The sequence below is a fragment of the Opisthorchis viverrini genome, assembly GCF_000715545.1.
Source record: "Opisthorchis viverrini unplaced genomic scaffold opera_v5_165, whole genome shotgun sequence".
NCBI classification, from domain to species: domain Eukaryota; kingdom Metazoa; phylum Platyhelminthes; class Trematoda; order Opisthorchiida; family Opisthorchiidae; genus Opisthorchis; species Opisthorchis viverrini.
The window spans coordinates 749942-771785 of NW_008751822.1; the positions used below are offsets into that span (position 1 = coordinate 749942).

The following is a 21844-nucleotide window of genomic DNA, read 5'->3' on the forward strand; positions in this document are numbered from 1 at the left end:
ATCCTACGCGAATCAAAAAATAAGACAAAAAATTGACTATTTATTCTAAGGGCTGTTCCCGGAGCCAGATTTCTACCGTGATACCAATCAATACAGAAATTTGGAGGCCACGCCTAGCATTTCCCATCAGGTCCTACAGTAATTCCCATCTCTAGGGAAGGCAAACCAGGACTCCACAGAGTTTTCGCCCTGAAAACTGAGCGTATTTTCCAACGACCGTAAAACTGGCTGACTGTCCAACAGTACAGAAACCCACGCGGTCCAACAGTCACAGAAAAACTTTGGAAGACATGCGTTAGAGGAACACAGATCAAAGTATCCATGGCGTTTAAACTTTTCGACATCCAGTTCACTTAGCTGAAATTACTCGAAACTACTGAAAGCTACTCGACAATCTTTAAGGTCACTTTCAGAGTGCGATAAAAAACACGAAGCTAGACTTTACATTGTATTTTTAGGCCAGTGGTACGGACATTAGTAGTTATGCAATTATCAACTGTTGTGAAATATCCATGCATCCTTTACTTTATTGAACAGTCTTGTTAGCAGATGTAACAATGAATTTGCCTTGAAGCAACACCAAGAAACTTCGGATGTGAATTTCAGAAAGCTAAACTGAACAATGTAGCATGTGATGTTGAAAATCGAGGAAACGAGCTAAGTCAAAGGTCTTAAGGACTAACTTCTAGACGCTCCCACTGTTATTTGATCAAATTTTCGCAGCCTTGTACATTGGAGCTGTATCACATATTGCTCATGAAGGAAGGCTACTTATCAGTGGTGACCCCTTTCTTTAGGACTACCATACACACCAAAACTTGGTGTAATCCCACAACTTTCCAAACCCGACACAATTCGCTCGAAAGATATACCGAGAGAATTTTGGCACAAACGGTTTCAGTGGTCAACCACAACTCTCGTGACTCTAAACATCAATGTGGTTTGTGGTGAATCACGTGCGAACTCACTATCAACAATATGGTTAGTCATTTCTATGGTACCATAATACGACACGTGAACATACCTCATACAGTAGAAAAAAAAAGTTTTGAATGCTCAGAAAAAATCGTAACAGAATGGTTCCGGTATTGAAATAAACAAGAAATACGGTTTATTTCACCGCCGGAACATGCAAAAGCATGAAGCTGACAGCAAACCAAGAGAGAAAAGTCAAAGAATCACAATGTAGGAAGCAATTTAATCACAAAGGAAGTTCCAGAGATATGACCAACTCCACACATTTACATAGTTATGGTATCTAGTTTCCGACGAATTCATCATCATCATCACCACGCGACGGCCGATGTGACATGAGTTTATTTGTGTATGTGCAATTCATGGTTGTACGTGGGCTGGGATACTGCCAGGGCGCCCACACCTAGACAGGAGGACGATTAAGGTCCTCAACCAAAGCCTTTGACTCAAAAGCCTAACCGCAAGGCAGCGGTGTTTGGCGGGAAATGCAAATGCATTACCATTTCTACGGAACAAGTCGCCACATGTTCCAACCCCCAACCTGGAGGGCCGACGAATTCAGTGAACACTGGCTGGAATGCGATTGCCTGGTTGATAATAATGACTGCTCATGAAAACAACTGGGATTAGCAGATCGAGCTTAAAGCTTCTGCATGAAGGAAATGACATGTTCTACCACCCTAGGCCGCATTGACCACTCAGTTTTGCATAGGTTGGCGACCGAGCCCCTGCTAATAAGGCAGTAAACGAGACTAGAATTGGAGTAGTAACGAGTTTGTCACGGTTTTCAGGGTTCAATTTCAGGTGTAGAAGACCACAAGTTCAACAGCGTACTACGTTCGAATCACTACCGAAGGTAAACGTTATTTCACGAGTCAGTAATGTTTGCCATGGGAAAATCCTGTTTAAATCAAGATTTGTAAACCGTCCAGGAGGCCAACCTCCTACAGGTCGAAACCGACATCTCCATGATTGTTATAGGAGAACAGAGGTCGACGTAAGTACGCCAGGCGAGAACCACCGTGTATTAACACTAGGCAATAGACCTAAAGACTTAGAGACATGAAAACCGAAGGCAAGTTTAGTTTATCTAATCATGCGTAGTTCTGAAAACGCAGCTTAACAGAGTCGGAATCAAGATGAATCAGCTTAACTGCTCTTCCCAAACTAGTTAATTCAGGTTACTCCCACCACAAATTTGAAGCAACGTTACCCAAACAGTTAAAATTTTTGACCCAATCAAAGGTAAAAATGGAGGCTGTATGCCTATCAAAGCATAACCATAAAATAATAATCGCCCGCTGGAACACTCTTACGGTACCTAGCTAACATGATACGAGGACTGGTATACTGCCAAGTTCCCAGGCCTAGAAAGGAGCAGTCGAGATGCGGAGGTTGGGTTTGAACAATGGACCTTCGGATCGGTAAGTCACGCGTTAACCACTGAGCCATCTTGAGCTCTTGTCAATAATGCTTGCTCGATTTTATGATCATTTCATCGGTGTTTAAAATCTTAACATGAAAACGCCTTCAAAAGGCACTGAAACTAGCGAAATACACTCATTTATAAACAAATTTGGTTTTGCGACAGGCTCACCTGGAACCTAGCTGAATCTCTCGTCTGTGATGTGTCCAAGCAACAGAATGTGCTGCACCAGGTTGTCTCATGTTTCGTTGCTACGACATTCGAGATATCGCGATACACCTATATTCGTAATGCACTACCCATAAGGTTGCTGAAAATTCTTCGACAGCCCACGACCGGTTTCGCTCTTCTTGGGGCTCATCAGGTAGGCGCAGTCCCCGAGTTTCTGTCAACCTTATGTTCTACTTTCTGCAGGACACTCGCCCTGCAGCCAGACTTTCGATCCAAAGGCTCTGGTTGATGATCCTAATCGTCCTCTTGTCAAGATCTGAGTGCCCTTTACCTTTACCTTCCGGCCCTCTCAAGTCAGCGAGAAGTATTATAATCCATCACCTTCGAAAAATTACCACATATCAGCAGCTCGCTCAATAAGTGTCTACAGTAAACCAACACTGTACTGATACAAAGAACGTGGGTGAAACATAAGAAAATGTGAAAATAGCCAAGCCAGGGGCATTCAGTAATGTCTGCCCAACTTCTCCGACAAAATCAAATGATCACTGAATATCGTTGGGTTCGCTGATCACGATTAATACCAAAAAATTCATACCATTAGGTAACGAGTAGGACGGCGCGTGCAAACCGCCCAAACGCCAAATAGTGGGGAGCCTGAGGAAAAACCGAGAACTCTGATGGACATCGAAAGTTCTGGAAACAGAGGGGTTTTGTTACCGAAAACAGCCGTACCATACATCGACTGGCCCTAGGAAGGCAACGGTCAGTGAAATGATACGTGAAAAAGGCGGCTCAATAATTCACTCGCAAAACACCGACTGGAAAGATGGGCCAGAAACTTCAAAGAAAAGTTTAGCAGGCCATCTGTAACACATCGTGAGATAGTGCGTAAGGGCGAATGGAATGTAGACCTTAACCGCCCGCCGGAAGAAGAAATAAAGTACGAAATATCCGTACTAAAACATTAGAATGCACTAGGGCCGGACGGTCAGTATCCAGCCCTGTTCAAACAAGGTGGAGAATCTATGGTACACTGCACCAAACCACTGTGGTATTAGCCTATTAGCTGTGGCATCGAAGGCGCTCTCTAATTTGATCGTTTGGAGGTTGATTGAACACAGTGAGAGACAGATTCACGAAAACCAAGCTGGGTTCTGCCCTGCAGGAGGATGGATCGATCACATATAAACCCTCCGACAGTTTCTGGAGCAGTGACACTGCTTCCAACGCCAAACAATGGTTGTCTTCCTTGGCTTGAAAGTTGCTTTTGCCTCAGTGGAACGTCAGGCATTATGGCAGTGTCTAGAGCAAAGGTGTCCTCCGAAAACTCTCAACCCTCACTGAGGTGCCGTATGCCAACTCCCGTGGAAGATCTACGGGATACTCTCACCCGAGTTCACCACATCAAGTGCTGTCAAGTAAGGCTGTCCCCTTTCACCTTTCCTGTTCAGCTCGCGACTGACATGATCATGGAAGAGTCACTACTTGCCTCTTAATGCCTGTGGGGTCTAAACTTTTTTAAGGTATTCGCTTATAAATATCTAGTAAGCAGACGATATGGGCGCTCTTGGATCTGACGCTGTGGCAATGCAAACAATACTAAATACTTTAAATTCTGCCTCATGGTTTGGCATGCGCTTCACACCTGCAGTGTAAATTGATGCTGCAAGACTGGGTGGGCTCCAACTCTAGCCTCATGAATGCGGATCAGTCCACTGAGGTAGTAGACAAATTTACCTACCTGGGCACCTGTGTCACTCTTGGTGGTCTCGCAAAAGATTATACTTCCATCCGAATTGGGAGGTCAGCTGTGGTGTAAGCGCGAAATCGGCTTGCGCGGGTCGAGTTTACAATGCTGCGGTGCGTTCCATATTAGTATACGAATCAGAAACCTGGCCAATGCGCGTCGAGGACGTCGGAAGGCCTTCGGCGTTTGGTCATCGATATTTTTAGAGCATTGTTCTAGTCTGGTGGGAACATCGGATCAGTAATGCTGAAGCCGCAAGGTTTTCGAAAAAAATAACTCGCACGCACGAATTATCACATTCCACAGGTTGTGCGACTTGATCCGTAGGCCGGTCGACCGACATCTCGAAATGCCCCTTTCGCATAACCACGCGAAAGGTTGAAACTAACCAGGGGAGGCCAAACAATGACTTGGCAGCAAAGTGTGAAAGCCGTTCTCAAAAAATTCAACTGCGCTGGCCATTGCCGTCTCCTGGATGGGGACCCCGAGAAGAGAGACATTGTTCGACATTGACCAGTGGCACCCTCAATGGCACTCGTGCAGCTGTAGCCTTCGACGCCTAACTGCCATGCCACCCGAAGGAAGCACGAGGGCTTGGATACTGCCAAGTTGCCCAAACTTAGGCAGGGGAAGTCGAGAGACAGAGGTCTGGTTCGAATAATGGACTTTTCGGTCAGTAAATTCGCGCTCCAACCACTGAGCCATCTCCCCAGTAGCCTTCCTAAGAGCAACGGTGTCCGATAAGGGTGTTCACTCACTCCATCTTTAATTGATTTCGTCTATGATGGGGTAATGAGGTGAAGTCTGAGGGATCAACGAAATTCCGATATTCAGACCTCGCAGAGCAAAACCCTTGTCAACCTGGAATATACAAACGACAGTGTTCAACCTTTTGGAAAAGTGCTGAGTGCAAGCATTACCAGAAGGCTGAACAAGGCCATTCAGTACTTCGCTCCCACAGAATGCATAGTTATGCTGCGGTACGGAACATGTCCCTATGAATTCAATGACACTGGAAGCTGTATGGCACTGCGCGTTGCACTAGCTCTAACGGTAACCCAGAAGACAAATTCAAAACACAAAACTTCAAAGGCCAAAATTCCTTGTGCCAATTTGCGCCAAGTGTGTGTGCGCCAAGCGGTATACTTGTACAGGATCTCGAAGGGCATGTGTATCAGACTACAATGGGGTTGTATTGTTGGACGGTTGCGAGACTCAACCACGCGGTGAATCTGAGACGTCTTCGGGCCTTTAACTGTCCGTATCTCAGAACTATACTTGGAATCGGTTGGAACCAGCAAATACGCGATGAAGCGATCCAGAAGCGGTCTTTCGTGGAGCGGCAGATGCTTCCCCCAAACAACGAATCCAACACTGCAAACTCATGTGACTGGGTCATGAGTTACGTATGCCGAATTAACATCGGCCTACAGAATATCATCTCCCATGCCTACTTCGGAATTTTTTGTCCTCTTTCTTGCTCACAGACCATCCATCCAGCTGCAATAGCTTCGTTCATCGAGGATAAGCAGAATAAAAGGAGCCATGCTTTGGGGGTGATGGCTCAATCTGTGCACTGACGACAAATGGAACTGTATGTTAAGAAGTGGAAGCTGCATAGTGAAGGCGATAACTTTGATGCAATACCGCCATTGATTGTGTGACAAGATAACATGTCAAGGTTAGTGACTACTGATTTGTCTCGTCCCGCCGTCCCTAATGGGAGAGGGCAGCCACCAACTCAGCCCGTTTGACTGGTAAGGGCCTTCATGCTTGTTGTCAGTTACGGACTGACGGCCTCTCGGTTATCTCCATTGGACACAAGGCTGGGCGAAGAGGGGTCTAACCAATGTGACCTTCGGCGTGTGACGAGCTGATCTATCGGGGGGAGTGGTGTCATGATTTTTGTGTGCCTATTTTTTTATACCTAACATATATACTCGTACTGAACCTTTGTATGTACATTTGATTTCATGTACGCTTGTTCTCAGACAAGCAAAACGTTGCTTATCCTCGAAAACCCGAACTCTGTTCTAACTCATTCTCGGACACATTCTTAACGTCTCAAATTAACTGTCTAAAAACTCAGTGGACCCGCCACTACAACTTCTGTTCTTCGACTCTGACCCAAACTCCGCAGATGTAGCAAAACTCTGGAATCACTGGTTTCGTACCTTCGCAACCTATCTGAAAACTGTCAAATCTTCTAAACTCGACAAACTCAAAACTCTCATCCACTTTGTGGATTTGTTAGTATACGATCACATTGCCGATCATACCGACTATGAACCTGCAGTCGACACGTTACGGAAATTATATGTCCGTCCGAAAAATGTCATATATATACGCTACCTACTGTGACGAGCCTATCGGGGGGAGTGGTGTCATGATTTTTGTGTGCCTATTTTTTTATACCTAACATATATACTCGTACTGAACCTTTGTATGTACATTTGATTTCATGTACGCTTGTTCTCAGACAAGTAAAACGTTGCTTATCCTCGAAAACCCGAACTCTGTTCTAACTCATTCTCGGACACATTCTTAACGTCTCAAATTAACTGTCTAAAAACTCAGTGGACCCGCCACTACAACTTCTGTTCTTCGACTCTGACCCAAACTCCGCAGATGTAGCAAAACTCTGGAATCACTGGTTTCGTACCTTCGCAACCTATCTGAAAACTGTCAAATCTTCTAAACTCGACAAACTCAAAACTCTCATCCACTTTGTGGATTTGTTAGTATACGATCACATTGCCGATCATACCGACTATGAACCTGCAGTCGACACGTTACGGAAATTATATGTCCGTCCGAAAAATGTCATATATATACGCTACCTACTGTAGACCTACAAGCAGGAAAACGGACAGGACACTGATCAGTTCGTACGAAAACTGAAATCATTAGCCAAAGACTGTGGGTTTAAATCGGTATCTGCAACTGAATATCAAGATGAGTGCGTGATGCTATAATTAACGGCCTGGCGTCCACGTCCATTGGCGATAAAACTTCCGCACAGAGCGAACTCACTCTGGACCAAGCATATCAGCTGGCCAGATCCCTCGAATTGACTCACAAACAGTCACAGTTATATGTTAGTAAGGAACCCATATCCTGCTCTACGATTCCATCCATTCCAAAGAATCCCAAACTGCGGGATGATCCGACCACTACTGCTGTAAAATCCATTCAAACATGTTAGTTCTGCGGTTATGATAAACACCCTCGTACGCTCGAGAAGCCGTCTGCAATCTTTGTGGTAAACGCAGTCACTTCTGCCGCGTGTGCCGTTCAAAAAATACCATCAAGTTCGACAGAAGTGGTACAACAAGGCCTACTTTATCGTCATTATTCGTTGCAGCAGCTCCTACCTGCCTGGCACAGGCCATCCCAACTATCGAAGTCAATGGCATTGCTCTCCGTGCTCTGGTCGATACAGAGGGTTCTTGCAGTTTCATTAACGCTAAGATCGTGAAACTGCATAATTAAAAAAATGACCCAATTTTGTCAGTCGTTACGATGGCGTCTACATCCCAATCCTGTCGAACGACTGGTTAAGCTTGTGTTTCTTTGCGAAACAGAGGTACTTCATACAATGAACTGAAGCTCTGTACCGACTCTTAGTCGGGCACATTTTAGGTCTACATGGCAAGGTAGAAATTTCATTCGACAGGGATTGTGATGCGTTCACCATCTGCGGCCCAACGGCTGTAAACGTTGAACCACCATCACTCTTCGCCAACTTGTCTCCAAATTGCAAGCCTGTTGTACCCAAATCAAGAAGGCATCATTCGGATGATGAAAAATTCATTCGCGCCGAATTTGACCGCTTATTGCAAGAAGGCATCATCGAGCCGTCAACGTCTCCCTGGAGAGCGCAAGTTTTGTTTACCAAGAATGCCAATCACAAACGCCGGATGGTTGTTGACTACAGCCAAACTATCAGCCGGTTCACATATCTGGACGCTTACCCTCTGCCACGCTTGGAAAAAATGATTGAGGAAATTTCGCACTATAAGGTCTACCATCAAGTCCCCATCTCTGCATCCGACAAACCTTTTACAGCATCCGAAGCATGTGGTGACTTGTTTCATATTTGTCACATACCACTGGGTGTCACAAACGGTGTGGCGTGTTTTCAGCGAACCAGTAACAATATCATTAAGACTGAAAAACTGAAGAGCACGTATGCCTACATAGACAGTGCGACTATTTGTTGCGATACCTAAGATGAACACGACCTCAATCTCCAATCATTTTTAAGAGTTACGAGGAAGTATGGGATCACGCTCAATGATGACAAAATCGTCACTGCTTCAAAAGTCTTCCGCCTCCTAGGTTATGAGGTTTCAAAGGGTGTCATAAGGCCAGAGCCTGAACGCATGGAACCTATCCGTCAGTTACCTCCTCCGCGTACTACCACGGAAATGCAACGCGTCATCGGTAGTTTTGCATATTACGCCCATTGGATATCTTCATTTTCTGACAAACAGGTAAAGAATAAGACATTCGCCCTACCTGCCGACGTCGAATTAGTCTTCGACAACCTAAAAAAGGAACTGGAAAATGCTGTGCTGATTACAATAGATTATAACGAGCCTTTGGTTGTCGAAACGGATGCCTCCAATGAGGCTATAGTTGCATCCCTCAGCCAAAACCATCGACCAGTGGCCTTTTTCTCGAGAACATCCAATTCGAGCGACAATACTCACTGTCATCGAGAAGGAGGCCTACGCTATCGTTGAATCCATCAGAAAATGGCGGCACTATCTACTCGGAAGACCCTTCAAACTGACCACCGATCAGCGTTCAGTCACATTCATGTACGATGGTGGACAAGGGTAAAGTGAAAAACAACAGGATACAACGCTGGATGATCGAGTTGTCCGAGTACAAGTGTACTGTCATATACCGACCTGGCAAGGACAATCATGTCGCAGACTGTCACGAAACGTATGTGCTTCCATGGGGAGCAATAACCAACTCGGAGAGCTCCATAACACTCTCTGCCATCCCGGCACTACCCGTATGTTTCATTTTGTGCGTTGCAAGAATCTCCCCCACTCCGTCGACGATGTCAAGCGCGTTATTTCCTCCTGCGCTGAACTGAAGCCAAGATTCTGGAAATCCTCTGGTGGACTCTTTAAAGCAACACAGCCTTTTGAACGCCTGAGTTTGGATCTTAAAGGTTCTTTGCCATCTAATACACGCAACCGCTACTTACAATAATTGACGAGTTCTCTAGATTCCCATTTGCACTTGCGTGTGCGGATCTAGACTCGGCAAATGTGATTGACTGTCTCATACAAATCTTCTGTCTGTTCAGAATGCCGGCCTATATCCATTCCGACAGAGGCTCATCGTTCATGTCGTCCGAGATCAATAGCTTTCTTCTGGAGAAAGGTGCTGCTATGAGTCATACATCGGCTTATAATCCGCAGTGTAACGGTCAATCTCAACGGTACCCTCTGGAAAACAATAAGCTTAGCGTTGAAATCTCATAATCTCCCGCCTTCTCATTGGGAATCGGTACTCCCTGATGCTTTACACAGCCTCCGATTACTGTTATGTACAACCACTAACTGTATTCACACAAACATTTGTTTCAATACGCACGTCGCTCAACATTTGGGATACCGTTGCCCTCTCGGTTGACCACCCCTGGTCCAGTTCTGCAGCAACGAGGTGATAGGTCATCTAAGTATCAACCACTAGTAGAAGTCGACCTTCTGAACTGCAACCCACACTAGGCACACATTGCTCATCGAGACGGACGAGTCGAAACCGTCTAGCCCCAGCGGTTCTCAGTCTATCTGAATCCAATGGGGATACCGAACACCAAGATATGACTGAAACAATCGGATGTCAGCCCAATAGCTCTCAAGCATCTGAATCTTCTTCGGTACCGTCCTCCGAATACCAACCGAGTTATCCTGAAATTCTAGAACAACAGCGACGCATTCAGCCTTACAGCTTGAGGAAGAGAGAAGCCTGATCCAGTACATCATTCCCTATCTACATCAGCTCATATATGTCTATTCAAACAATGCCGGGGTCATTATTTTGAGTCATTATTTTTGTGTAATTATTTCTATACTCACCATATATACTCGTACTGAACATTTATATGTATGTTTCAGCTCATGTACGCTTGTTCTTAGGCAAGTAAAACGTTGCATATCCTCGAAAACCTGGACTCTGTTCCAACTCGTTCTCGAACACATTCTAAATGTCTTAAGTGGACTTTCTCGAAGACGGTCAGGCATATCTCAATATCGTTCAGCTGTCGCATCCTTTAGACTAGTGGTACGGACATCAGATAAAAAATTTAAAAAAATTGTCGCTCAGCTGTAACGCCCTTACGGTGCCTAGCTACCATACTACCCGAAGGAAGCACGAGGGCTGGGATACTGCCAGGTTGCCCAAACCTAGACAGGGGAAGTCGAGAGGCAGAGATCGGGTTCGAATCACGGACCTTTCAGTCAGTAAATTCGCGCTCTGACCACTTGGGCCATCTCGCCCCCTGCGTCAATATCACCCTTGCAGTGCTTCGGAGGTACCAGGGCTTAAACACAGGGAGTTTCCGAAGTTTTCCCGTATGCAGCGGTCACGCCTCTAATCCATAAAGTAGGAGAGATCGGATCGCAGCATTGTACACTCAACCCTTGACAGCCAATCCGACGTCATGCCGGCAATACAAACGTTGCAGTTTAGCAAACTCTGTCCTGGCCATCCAAATTAAAGGTGTGATTTCATCTTTCGCCATTCCACCTGAACTCATTCAGCTCACCAAATTGGAGGACTTATCCACCACATTGGTCGGTGCACTTGCAAGTGTGAGATTCGAGTTCAACTCCACCCAGTCTTTCAGTAACACTTTACAGGTTCGAACGGCATACGGAACTGTGCAGCAGTATTATTTAGATAATTTAGAGCAGCCTGCACTTCTATATAGTCGGCGCGCTCAACATCCCTGAGCGAACGTCCCGTTAGCATTTCAACCTTTGAGATATTAGAGGCAGTAAAGAGCCAGTAAAGATGATTTAATCAGCACATCGATTACGAAGTCAAAGAGGAAAGGCAACAGAGGAATTCCATCCCTGAACTGGTGGTGGTGAACTCAGGTGGGAATCTGTTGAGGACACGTGCACGGAAGGAAGCGCATAGGGTCTTGATAAGACATGAGGATTTAAAAGGCACATACTTTATCACCAGACACTTCCACAGTTTCTGGCGAGCAACTGAGTCAAAAACAGGTTTGAGATCGAGGTAGACGACCATAGTTGGTTGTCGGAGTTCCAGCGCTTTTGAAAAATGAAGATACTATCGATCCCAAGTCAGCTCAGGCGAAATCTAGCTTGATTCTTGCGAATGACTATTACGATGATGGACCAACCATACCAAAGAGCACTTTAGAAGCTACGACCACTTGAATGATGCCCCAGTGCTTTTCGCACGATCTTCTTGCACCATTGTTGGATTGGGAATCACCGTTGACGCGCTCCACTCTATTGGTATCCCATTTTCAATTCAGAAAAATTTGGATTGAATTCGTCAAAATAACCAGGAGAGACTCACGATCAAGTTATCTGAACCAGGTAAATTGCGGAGTGGAAGCAGTGAAATTGCAAGAGGGACTTCCACTGCCGATGGCAGACCGATATCTACTTTCTACTCCAGTGCCACATCCACCCTCCTCGGACAAGTTTATAGGATCAACTGGGACAGGATGCAAGTGTCCCCCGTTACAAAAGCAGCCTCCATTTCCACCAGCGTTCTCTATCGATCCTTAGGCTCTTCATTATTCGACGTTTGGAGGATCTTCGCGCGCCACCAGAGTCTTTCGTTAGTGGTATAGTTTTCCTGGCTTCAACTGGAACAGCTGATCGTGACAAGATCTAGTGTCCGGTGAAGTGTTTGAGTGACTTCGGGCAAGTAGTATTAAATGCTGTGGGCATGGCTTTTTTCACCTTTCTCTAGTCGACCACCGAATCACTATTGTTCTCGTCGGGTTCTGAGAGCTTCTCAGTCAACTCAACTCGATATTGTTGAGCCACAGAAGAACTTTGCCAATGATGAACTGAACGGCCATATTTCAACTGACGTGTTTCAGGGTAAAGCGGATAGATGCGCATGCCAGCACAATACCGTGGTGGTGTACTCCAAAAAGAACGACAAGTTGGAATCGAAACTCTCCACCGGTAGCGGAATGCTACATGATTCAACTGCGTCCATGATGGTTTGCAGTTGATGGCCTTCAAGTCACACGGTGTGGGCGCTTGTGCTGGCTAGAAACAAATGACGCTCAGCACACAAGTGCGGTGAGCGTCAAACAAAAAATGGTCAACTCGAGCATATATATCACCTGTCAGAATCACATCTGTAGTTCTGTCTGATGGGAGCAACCGTAACAAATCACAACGGAAGCTAGCTTTCTCTGTCTCTTTCTGAGCTTCCGTGTGTTGGAGCGCATGCTGATACAAGAAAAAAAGCTAGTTACATTGTCAAAATGCGTGGATCTTGAGTGAAACAGTCAAAGCAACAGCGCAAAAGCAACTGTCCACTTGATTCCAGTCCAGTGAGGCTCATTCAGCCCTGACGGCGATAAGGCTGGCCGCTGGTACTCGGCAAATGCATGCATTTGCAATTTGTATTACCCAATATTTCATCAAATAAATGCATATACTCGTGTTGGCATTGTGTTATTCCTTCAAAGCTTCATTGTGCATGTGGACATTCTTCTCTGGAATTTCTTATTTGGAACATGTTTTTTCAGCAATGTACGTGGTGTTGATCTTCGAGGACAACTCCGTTCGGATAGCGCATGAATCGTGGTTCGTACCACCTGATTCAGTCTTTTTGGCCCTCGTGCAGGACTAGTATTTTGTATGCCAACTTCCTGAGGGGCATCCTACCAAAGTTTCCACTAAGGTCGTGCATATACGAAGTCTTCCCATGTTGCAGTAAGTTCATGTTCATTCTAAATTTTTTTAGAAACTCTTGCGGATGCAAAGAGTGTCCAGCAAGAAGCCCTTGCCTCAGGGCATACTTCTTCCGCTGAGCAGCACGGCGGACTCGCGCGGGTATCTGAGCTTAAATAGTAGGTTTGTCAATCGTATTACGATGGTTGAAGTGAAAAAGGAAATAGCTGCCACCTGATTTTACGGACGTATCGGAGCATGGTTCCAGTGGTGATGCCACTTTTTTTGCAAACGTAGTCACAAGCCCACCAGCTCCGAAATGACCGCACGTTCCACCCGCACCTACTAGTTTTCCAATCTTTTAATTCATTACCTTTACATGTACCAATCCCACGTCCCCGGACATTGGCGTCATTCCCGTTTTTGACGCGCCAGCTGTCCCGGGTGATGCCCTGATGATATGTGGAACCTACGTTTTATTTCGTTACATCTGATTTCTATCCGCAGCCCCAAATATACCACAGTTTTAGCCGTTGGTGGTGTAACGTTCGGTGAACGTTTGTTGATTCCTTCACACCTACCGACACTTCATGACTCTCATTCCACATTTCAGACACTACTTGGAGTATAAACTTCACCTGTAATTTCCTTGATACTTGCGTCGGATCTGCTAAAAGACCTGTGGTACAATCTTGAATGTACGTTCGTATTGAATCATTGCTATGTATTAGCCATTGACACTTCTATTCGATCAATAACCGTTGTTTATTTGTTCTTATTACAGAACCATACCGAATACAACGACAGTCTTCTCGACTTAACAAAAGACTTCGGGTGCGTATACTCAGATAGTATCTCAGCCGCATATCTTGCATCAATCACCTAGGTTCAAAGTGAAACCTAAAGTTATTCAAGATGTCGCAATCTGACGATGGATTACGTCCTCCAGTATTGTCACGTAACGCTTCTCCTACAGAGCGTGACGCAGTGTATTCATCGGATAATCGCCACATGGAACTGGAGCTCGCACCTCTGCGCATCAGAGAGTTGGAAATTCAACTTGAACTGCAGAAACTTTCTGAAGCGAAAGCCAAAAGGAACAATCAGGACGAATGCGATTCGCACACTCAACTTCAATCAGATCCAGCTGATTCGAAGTCCATAGCCTTTGCCCTGGAAAGGCGACTGGAATTAACGAAGCGCGAATTGCAACGCTTTAGTGGGAACCCAAAGGACTATTGGGCCTTCATGAAGGCGTTCAGTAGTACTATTGAAGACCGTACCCGAGACGACGAGGCTCGCCTGGGTTATTTAATACAATATTGTGACGGTGAAGCAAAAAGAAGGATTGAGCATTGTACGGTCCTACGACCCAACGAAGGTTACGGGCTCGCGAAGGAAATTTTAAGAAAGCGATTCGGCCAGAACTACATGGTGGCCCGAGCGTTTATCGACGATTTGATCACTGGGCCCACTATAAAAGATGGTGATTCGTCCGCCCTATCCGATTTGGCACAACAGCTGACCGTGTGTGAGGTAACATTAAGAGAAATGGATTATTCGTCCGATCTTAATTCCCAACATACGATTCAGACCATTGTACGAAGATTACCTTCTCGACTTCGTTTCAAATGGGCCAAAGCTGTCGCTAACATCAGACGAGAAGATCGTGAGCCAGAAGTTACTGACCTTACTGCCTTTATCGAAGCACGTGTTGATAGCCTGTGTTCGGATTACGGCGAACTTGCTCTCAGTCTAGCGTCCGAGGAACGAGCGAGAAAAAGGCCACCACTATCCGGTCAAATGCACGGTAGAAATATTCATTCTACTCAAACGTTAGCTCCTCGTGCCGGTATCGATCCTCGCTGTGGTGTCTGTGGCGAAGCCCATTATCCTGATCAATGTGCGCGATTCATTGCAGAGTCACCAGAAAAACGTCGCGAAATCGTAATGCGCCGTAAACTGTGCAATTTGTGCCTACGCCCGAATCATGTCGCGAAATTCTGCAGGTCGCGAACAGTCTGCTCTCTCAACGGATGCAACGGTCCTCACCACCATTTGTTACATTTAAATGTTGTTCAGAATGATGAAGAACCAAGCGTATCATCACACCACACTTCTCTACATCACTCCGATCAAGCGTTTCCGCGTGTTTCCTCGCGCGGTGTAGCTCTCGCGGTCATTCCAGTTATCGTCAGAAATGGAGCTCGAACCATCAGTACATGCGCCTTTCTCGACAGTGGCTCAGATTCCTCATTTATCTCTCAAGCCCTTGCGACAAGACTAAATTTGCGCGGTCAGCATACCAAACTCACCTTGAAAACTTTGACTGACGATAAAACTCTTCAGTCAGCAGAAGTGAGGTTTGATTTAGATTGTCCGGGTTCAAAGGAATCAATCTGTGTTCAGCGAGCATGGGTGGTGAAGAACCTTCCTAAAATTAACCGAATTGTTCCGAACCACTACCAGCTAGCAAGATGGGCACATTTAAAGGATGTCCCATTCGATAAATACAACGACACCGAGATCGGTATTTTACTCGGATCCGATGTACCCAAGGCTCATTGGATAGAGGAACAACGGAAAGGCACCCCAGACGAACCATTCGCTATCAAAACGCCACTTGGTTGGACATTGATGGGTCCATTGTATAAATGTGGTACGCAGCATTCCTTTGTAAATCACACAACAATATGTGAATTTGAGAAAAACCTAGAGCGTTTTTACCAGCAAGATATGCTGGATCCTGGACCTACAAAAGACAAGGAAATGTCCGTTTTAGACCGGAGGGCTCTCACTACAATGCAAAACACCGTGATATTCAAAGACGGCCATTATGAAATAGCATTACCATGGTTGACCGATCCTTACTCGTTACCTGATAACAAGTCGGCCGTCTTCCGTCGACTAAGCCAGCTGCGTAGACGACTTTTGCAGTGCGACGAGTTGCGTGAACGCTACTGTGAAGTCATGAGCGAATATTTGAAACAGTCTCACGCGGAACGGGCGCAAGAATCATCTTTGGGTTTCAAATGGTATCTCCCACACCACCCCGTTTTCCATCCAATGAAACCAGGAAAACTTCGTATAGTCTTTGACTGTGCTGCAGCCTTTAGAGGGTTTTCTCTGAATGAAAGTTTGATGTCAGGTCCCGATTTAAATAATTCGCTCATCGGCGTCCTTCTTAGGTTTCGGCGCGAAAGGATCGCAGTGATGGCCGATATACAAGCTATGTTCCACCAGGTTCGGGTTCCAGAAGAAGATCGTAATGCTTTGCGTTTTTTGTGGTGGGATAATGAAAAACTCGAAGGGCCTCCGCTAGAGTATAGAATGTGTGTTCATCTGTTTGGTGCCAAATCCTCCCCAAGTTGCGCAGCATTCGCGCTGAACCGTGCGATTATAGACAAAGGAAAATCTTACGATGTGGACGTTGTGGAAGAAGCCAAACAATGTTTCTATGTAGATGACTGCTTATTCAGCGCCCGAACCATTGATGAAGCTCGTACTTACGCGGGTCAGTTGAAATCGATGCTGGCAGACGGCGGATTCAATCTTTCGAAATGGGTGAGCAACGATTTACGGGTATTGAAATTATTACCAGAATCTGACTGCGCGGTGGACTGTGTCCAGCTTTCATTAAACGAACCATCACTTCATCGTACTCTTGGTTTGAACTGGAACCTAAAGGAAGACTCTTATAGATTTCACGTTCAAACAATGACTTCACTCGCCACCAGAAGGAATATATTGTCTTACGTTTCCTCCTTTTTTGACCCTCTGGGTTATTTGTCTCCTGTCATTTTAACTGCTAAACTCTTACTCCAGCGGTTGTGCAAATTGAAGTTTGAATGGGATCAAATCATAGAGGGCGTCGAGCTGGATTTATGGTTGAAATGGTCACGTTCGATTCAGCTGATTCAAAATGTCGTCATACCTAGGTGCATAAAGGGCCCAGGGTTTTACAGTACCACACAATTTGATTTGCATGTCTTTAGCGACGCATCTGATTCGGGCTATGGTGCAGTCGCTTACTTTCTGTTGACCAAGCAAAATGGAGAAACATGCTGCAGACTTGTTTTGGCAAAAGCCCGCGTAGCTCCCATTAAAACGACTACGGTGCCTCGTTTAGAGTTAGTCGCGGCGGTGGTTGCAGCGAAGTTGGCGAAACAGATACAAGTCGACAGTGGAGTTGTCATCTCTTCGACAACCTTATGGACGGACTCATTAATCGTCTTATATAGCGTCCGAAACCAATCAAAGAGATTTCCTACCTTCGTTGCCAATCGTTTGGCCGTTATACTGGACTTATCTAGTGTCGAAGAATGGCGATATGTTCCGACAAAATACAATCCTGCTGACCTTGCGTCTCGTGGCGTGTTCGCTTCCGATGCGTCAAAGCTCAAGCGCTGGTTAGATGGGCCTTCATTTCTGACACTCGATCACAGCTTATGGCCGCAGACTCCATCTAGTGCCGCAACGACGGAGTGTACTGTATTTACGTCGCTTGTCAATACACCTGATGAGCCAAAAGAAGTAAATCTGATTTCACGGTTTGAACACGTCAAACCTTGGACTAAGTTACTCCGCCTAGTGGCGTGGTTGTTAAAATATAAAACATATCTAGTGAAGAAAAACGAGCAACAAAACCCGTCATTGACGGTGAACGACCTGCGTGTAGCCACAAAGGAAGTAATCCGACTGATACAATCACAAACATTTGGCAAAGAAATTTCATCGCTACAGAACACATGTTCCGTTGCCGATACCGTGACAACTCATGGACCGAAAAAGGGCAAGGTAGTTTGCCGCTCAAGTTCATTGCGTAAATTGAACCCCTTTTTGTTCGACGGTATTCTCCGGGTTGGCGGTCGATTACAAGACGCTCCGCTACCATTTGAGACTAAGTATCCTGTAATCCTCCCTTCGAAGCATTTCGTCACTCATTTGATAATTGAACACTGTCACACTTTGAATGGTCACGCGGGACTCAACTTCGTCGTTTCAAATTTAAGGCAAAAGTACTGGATCCTGAAGGCTGCAAAAACGGTCAAATCGCTACTAAAGGACTGTTTCAAATGCCGTCGTTGGTTCGGGCAACCCTGTCAACAAGTTATGGCTCCACTACCGGCTGATCGAACCCTGTGTTACCAAGATCCATTCACAATATGCGGTGTAGACTATTTCGGTCCGATGTATGTTAAGCGTGGACGTACGGTAGAGAAACGCTTCGGCTGTCTGTTTACTTGCTTCAGTTCGCGTGCAGTACACATCGAAGTGGCTCATTCCATGGATACCGATTCCTTCCTGTGTGCATTTAATCGATTTGTGGCTCGCAGAGGTTGTCCTCAACGCCTTTACAGCGATAATGGGAGTAATTTCATAGGAGCCGAATCTGAAATAAAAGGGCTTATGCGTGCGTGGAGCCAAGAGAAGATTCGGAATGAACTCCTCGTTCGCGAATGTGATTGGATTTTCATCCCCCCGAAAGCCAGCCACCAAGGTGGAGTTTGGGAGCGAATAGTCCGCTCAATTAAGCGTGCGCTGATGATTATTCTGGAGGAACAGCCGCTGACGGATGAGGTTTTGTATACAGCGATTGTGGAAATAGAACGTATGTTGAACGACCGTCCATTGGTGAAGCAGTTCGATGACCCGGATGACCAATACGTATTGAGCCCTAATAAATTATTGCTACTTCGCAGCAACGAATCGGTTTCCGTTCCGGAGGAAATACCATATCGGAAATTTAACCGAAGATGGCGCCAGGCCCAAAATTTGGCGGATATTTTTTGGAAGAAATGGCTGAACCTTTATCTCCCGACACTACAATTAACCCAACGTTGGACACGAGTTCACCCAAATGTTCAGCCGGGAGATTTGGTTCTGGTTATCGACAAAGGCGCCTCCAGAGGTCAGTGGCCGAAAGCCGTCATTGAGAATATCGTCGAAGGATCGGACGGCTTGGTGCGTGAGGCGATTATTCGAACAGCCGCTGGTCGTGTTCGCAGGGACGTGCGCCACTTATGCAGGCTCGAAGGAAACATAGAGATACTTGACACTCCACCAAGCAACGATCCAACTCAGTTGTCGATCCCGGGGGGAGTGTAACGTTCGGTGAACGTTTGTTGATTCCTTCACACCTACCGACACTTCATGACTCTCATTCCACATTTCAGACACTACTTGGAGTATAAACTTCACCTGTATTTTCCTTGATATTTGCGTCAGATCTGCTCAAAGACCTGTGGTACAATCTTGAATGTACGTTCGTATTGAATCATTGCTATGTATTAGCCATTGACACTTCTATTCGATCAATAACCGTTGTTTATTTGTTCTTATTACAGAACCACACCGAATACAGCGAGTCTTCTCGACTTAACAAAAGACTTCGGGTGCGTATACTCAGACAGCATCTCAGCCGCATATCTTGCATCAATCACCTAGGTTCAAAGTGAAACCTAAAGGTGGTCTAGAACCACGTAGTTCGACGCCGATTCTCAAGTTTGTTTTACATGCTGTGTACTTTACTTTCTAGAACAAACTCTTCATTTTTCAAAGCCAATATAATTTCCCAAGACATGGCCAACCTCATTCTCGGTGAGTAAATTATGACGTTTAAACTTGACTATGTTATGGAGAATTTGGAGCGAATTTGCTCGTTCCTCCAGAGACTGTACATGAAACTGGATGCATCAGTACCTACTAACAGTTCTCATATATACAATGAGCCTCTTCTACCCCTGTCATCCATGAATGAGCTATGCAGGTACAAAGAAAACCTCGGAGATGGTCCGCGGTATGCACAGCTAGTATTGATCGTAGTCACCATGATTGATTTCCCAAAGGTGGAAAGGTGATGCCTGTAGGAAGCCGGCGATGTAAAACAGTACTAACGAACATACTTGCATGCATGTTGGCACCAGGACTAGCCGTACTTCTAAATTGAAGAATAAATGAAAAAGGAGCCTTGGGGCCAACCAGGCTGACCGAAGGACCTGTTTGTAATTATTTAATGATTATTTTACACTTAGTTAACTGAACAAATGGCCGGATGAAATGCAATAACCGTACATTTCACTACAAACGAGATAACCGAGAAGCTTCCCGACACAAACATACGACGAATAAAGACTCGTTCGTTGCTGGGTAGAAAACGAACGATAGAAAGTTCGGAAACGCCTGCAAAGGGCCATCAAGTATGACGAATGAATCTCCGTATTTTTTTTTACTTCATATGAATATTTGTAATTGAAGACATTTATATCCAGGGGGTAATATGCTGAGGAAAGGTGTGGGGGTAGGTGGGTTATCGCGGCAGAAGAGCAGTGTTTAAGATCCCAGCGAATAGCACAGAGGGAAGAAATAAATGCCTACAATGGGCTGAATTCGCGCACCGGACGACTTTCGTCAAGTGCGGACTGGGTGCAGAAATCCTGGTACTACGTTCGGATTTTCCGATCCCAGATGCGGACTGGGTACGGAGACTTGTTTCATTTCCGGACCAGACCCTCACCCGGATGCAGAAATGCTGCGAAAATTTCTGCAACGGTGCTAAGTAGGATTGGTCCCGCTTGTTTTGTCGTCACAGAAAATGATCGAGAACAAGGAACTCACTACTTAGAACATAAACGGAATACAGGCATCCGAGAGTTATAAGAGAGCAACACGCTACTGGTGTGAGTGGTCACCGTTCGAGAAACTCACCCAACAAGATTCCAGCAAAACTGCAGGCACCTCCACAACCAACTGTGCACCCACCTGCATATTACATCTGAAACCAGTTTCATATGGGCCAAACGTAAGCTGAAGGTAAGCAGTTAGCCTGCTTACATTTTTTCGGCACCAGACTGCTTTTCGGACGCGGCAAACTTTCCCAACTAAGTATCTCTCTTGTTGGTACCTTTCGTACCATCCCCGAGTCGATTTCTGAAATATCGCCCTCGAAAATTACGTACACGGCAAATAAACCTAGTTTAGGTTGGTAAGTGATGACTGTCAGCTATTGGGGTGTTAACCTCCATTGTGTATGATACTGTGTGTGACTCCATGACACTCCGCATGACGCGTCATGGACATAGCTATGGTGGCACACACCATTTTCTGAAAAGATATAGGGTGGCGATACACTATGCGCAGAAGGCTTTCCAGGCGAAAAGTCCGTTTCAAACAACCGAACGAACCTTTTAGAACGGTTGAGATCGACCTGACCACCCACGTGCTTCCTAATCCGGTAACTGCAGTCAACCGCACTAATGCCTCTCACCCGATTGGTCAATAACACGGGTTCTCGCCTTTTCAAGAGTAAGTACACAGGATCAGGGCTCATACCCAAATGCCCCTTAAGTGTATCAGTTGTTTTAGTCCTGAAAAGTGACAGACCACGATGAAAATGTGAACTCCAGTTTCCCCATATCCAGCGAAGAGAAGCGAACGCTAGCAAAATATTTAAAGCTTCGTGGGCTCAGTTGAGTAGCTTGACCGTGCGAACCACATATTCTGGTCGCGTAAGAGGAAATAGGAATGATCTTGGTTTCGTAACCTGTGACGCTGGAACATAACGGACTTAGTAGTACAAGAACTCGTGGAACCAATTAA

General features: G+C 45.6%; 1 protein-coding gene across 1 annotated transcript in view; it reads right to left on the reverse strand.

Annotated features, from left to right (window-relative positions):
* The window catches only part of T265_07306 (hypothetical protein), a gene marked incomplete at both ends in the record, with an annotated part of 28048 nt that extends 6568 nt beyond the window's left edge, over window positions 1-21480 (reverse strand). The window contains one exon of the mRNA XM_009172793.1: window positions 21430-21480. The remainder of the gene's footprint in view (window positions 1-21429) is intronic.
* Between the last annotated feature and the right edge of the window lie 364 nt (window positions 21481-21844).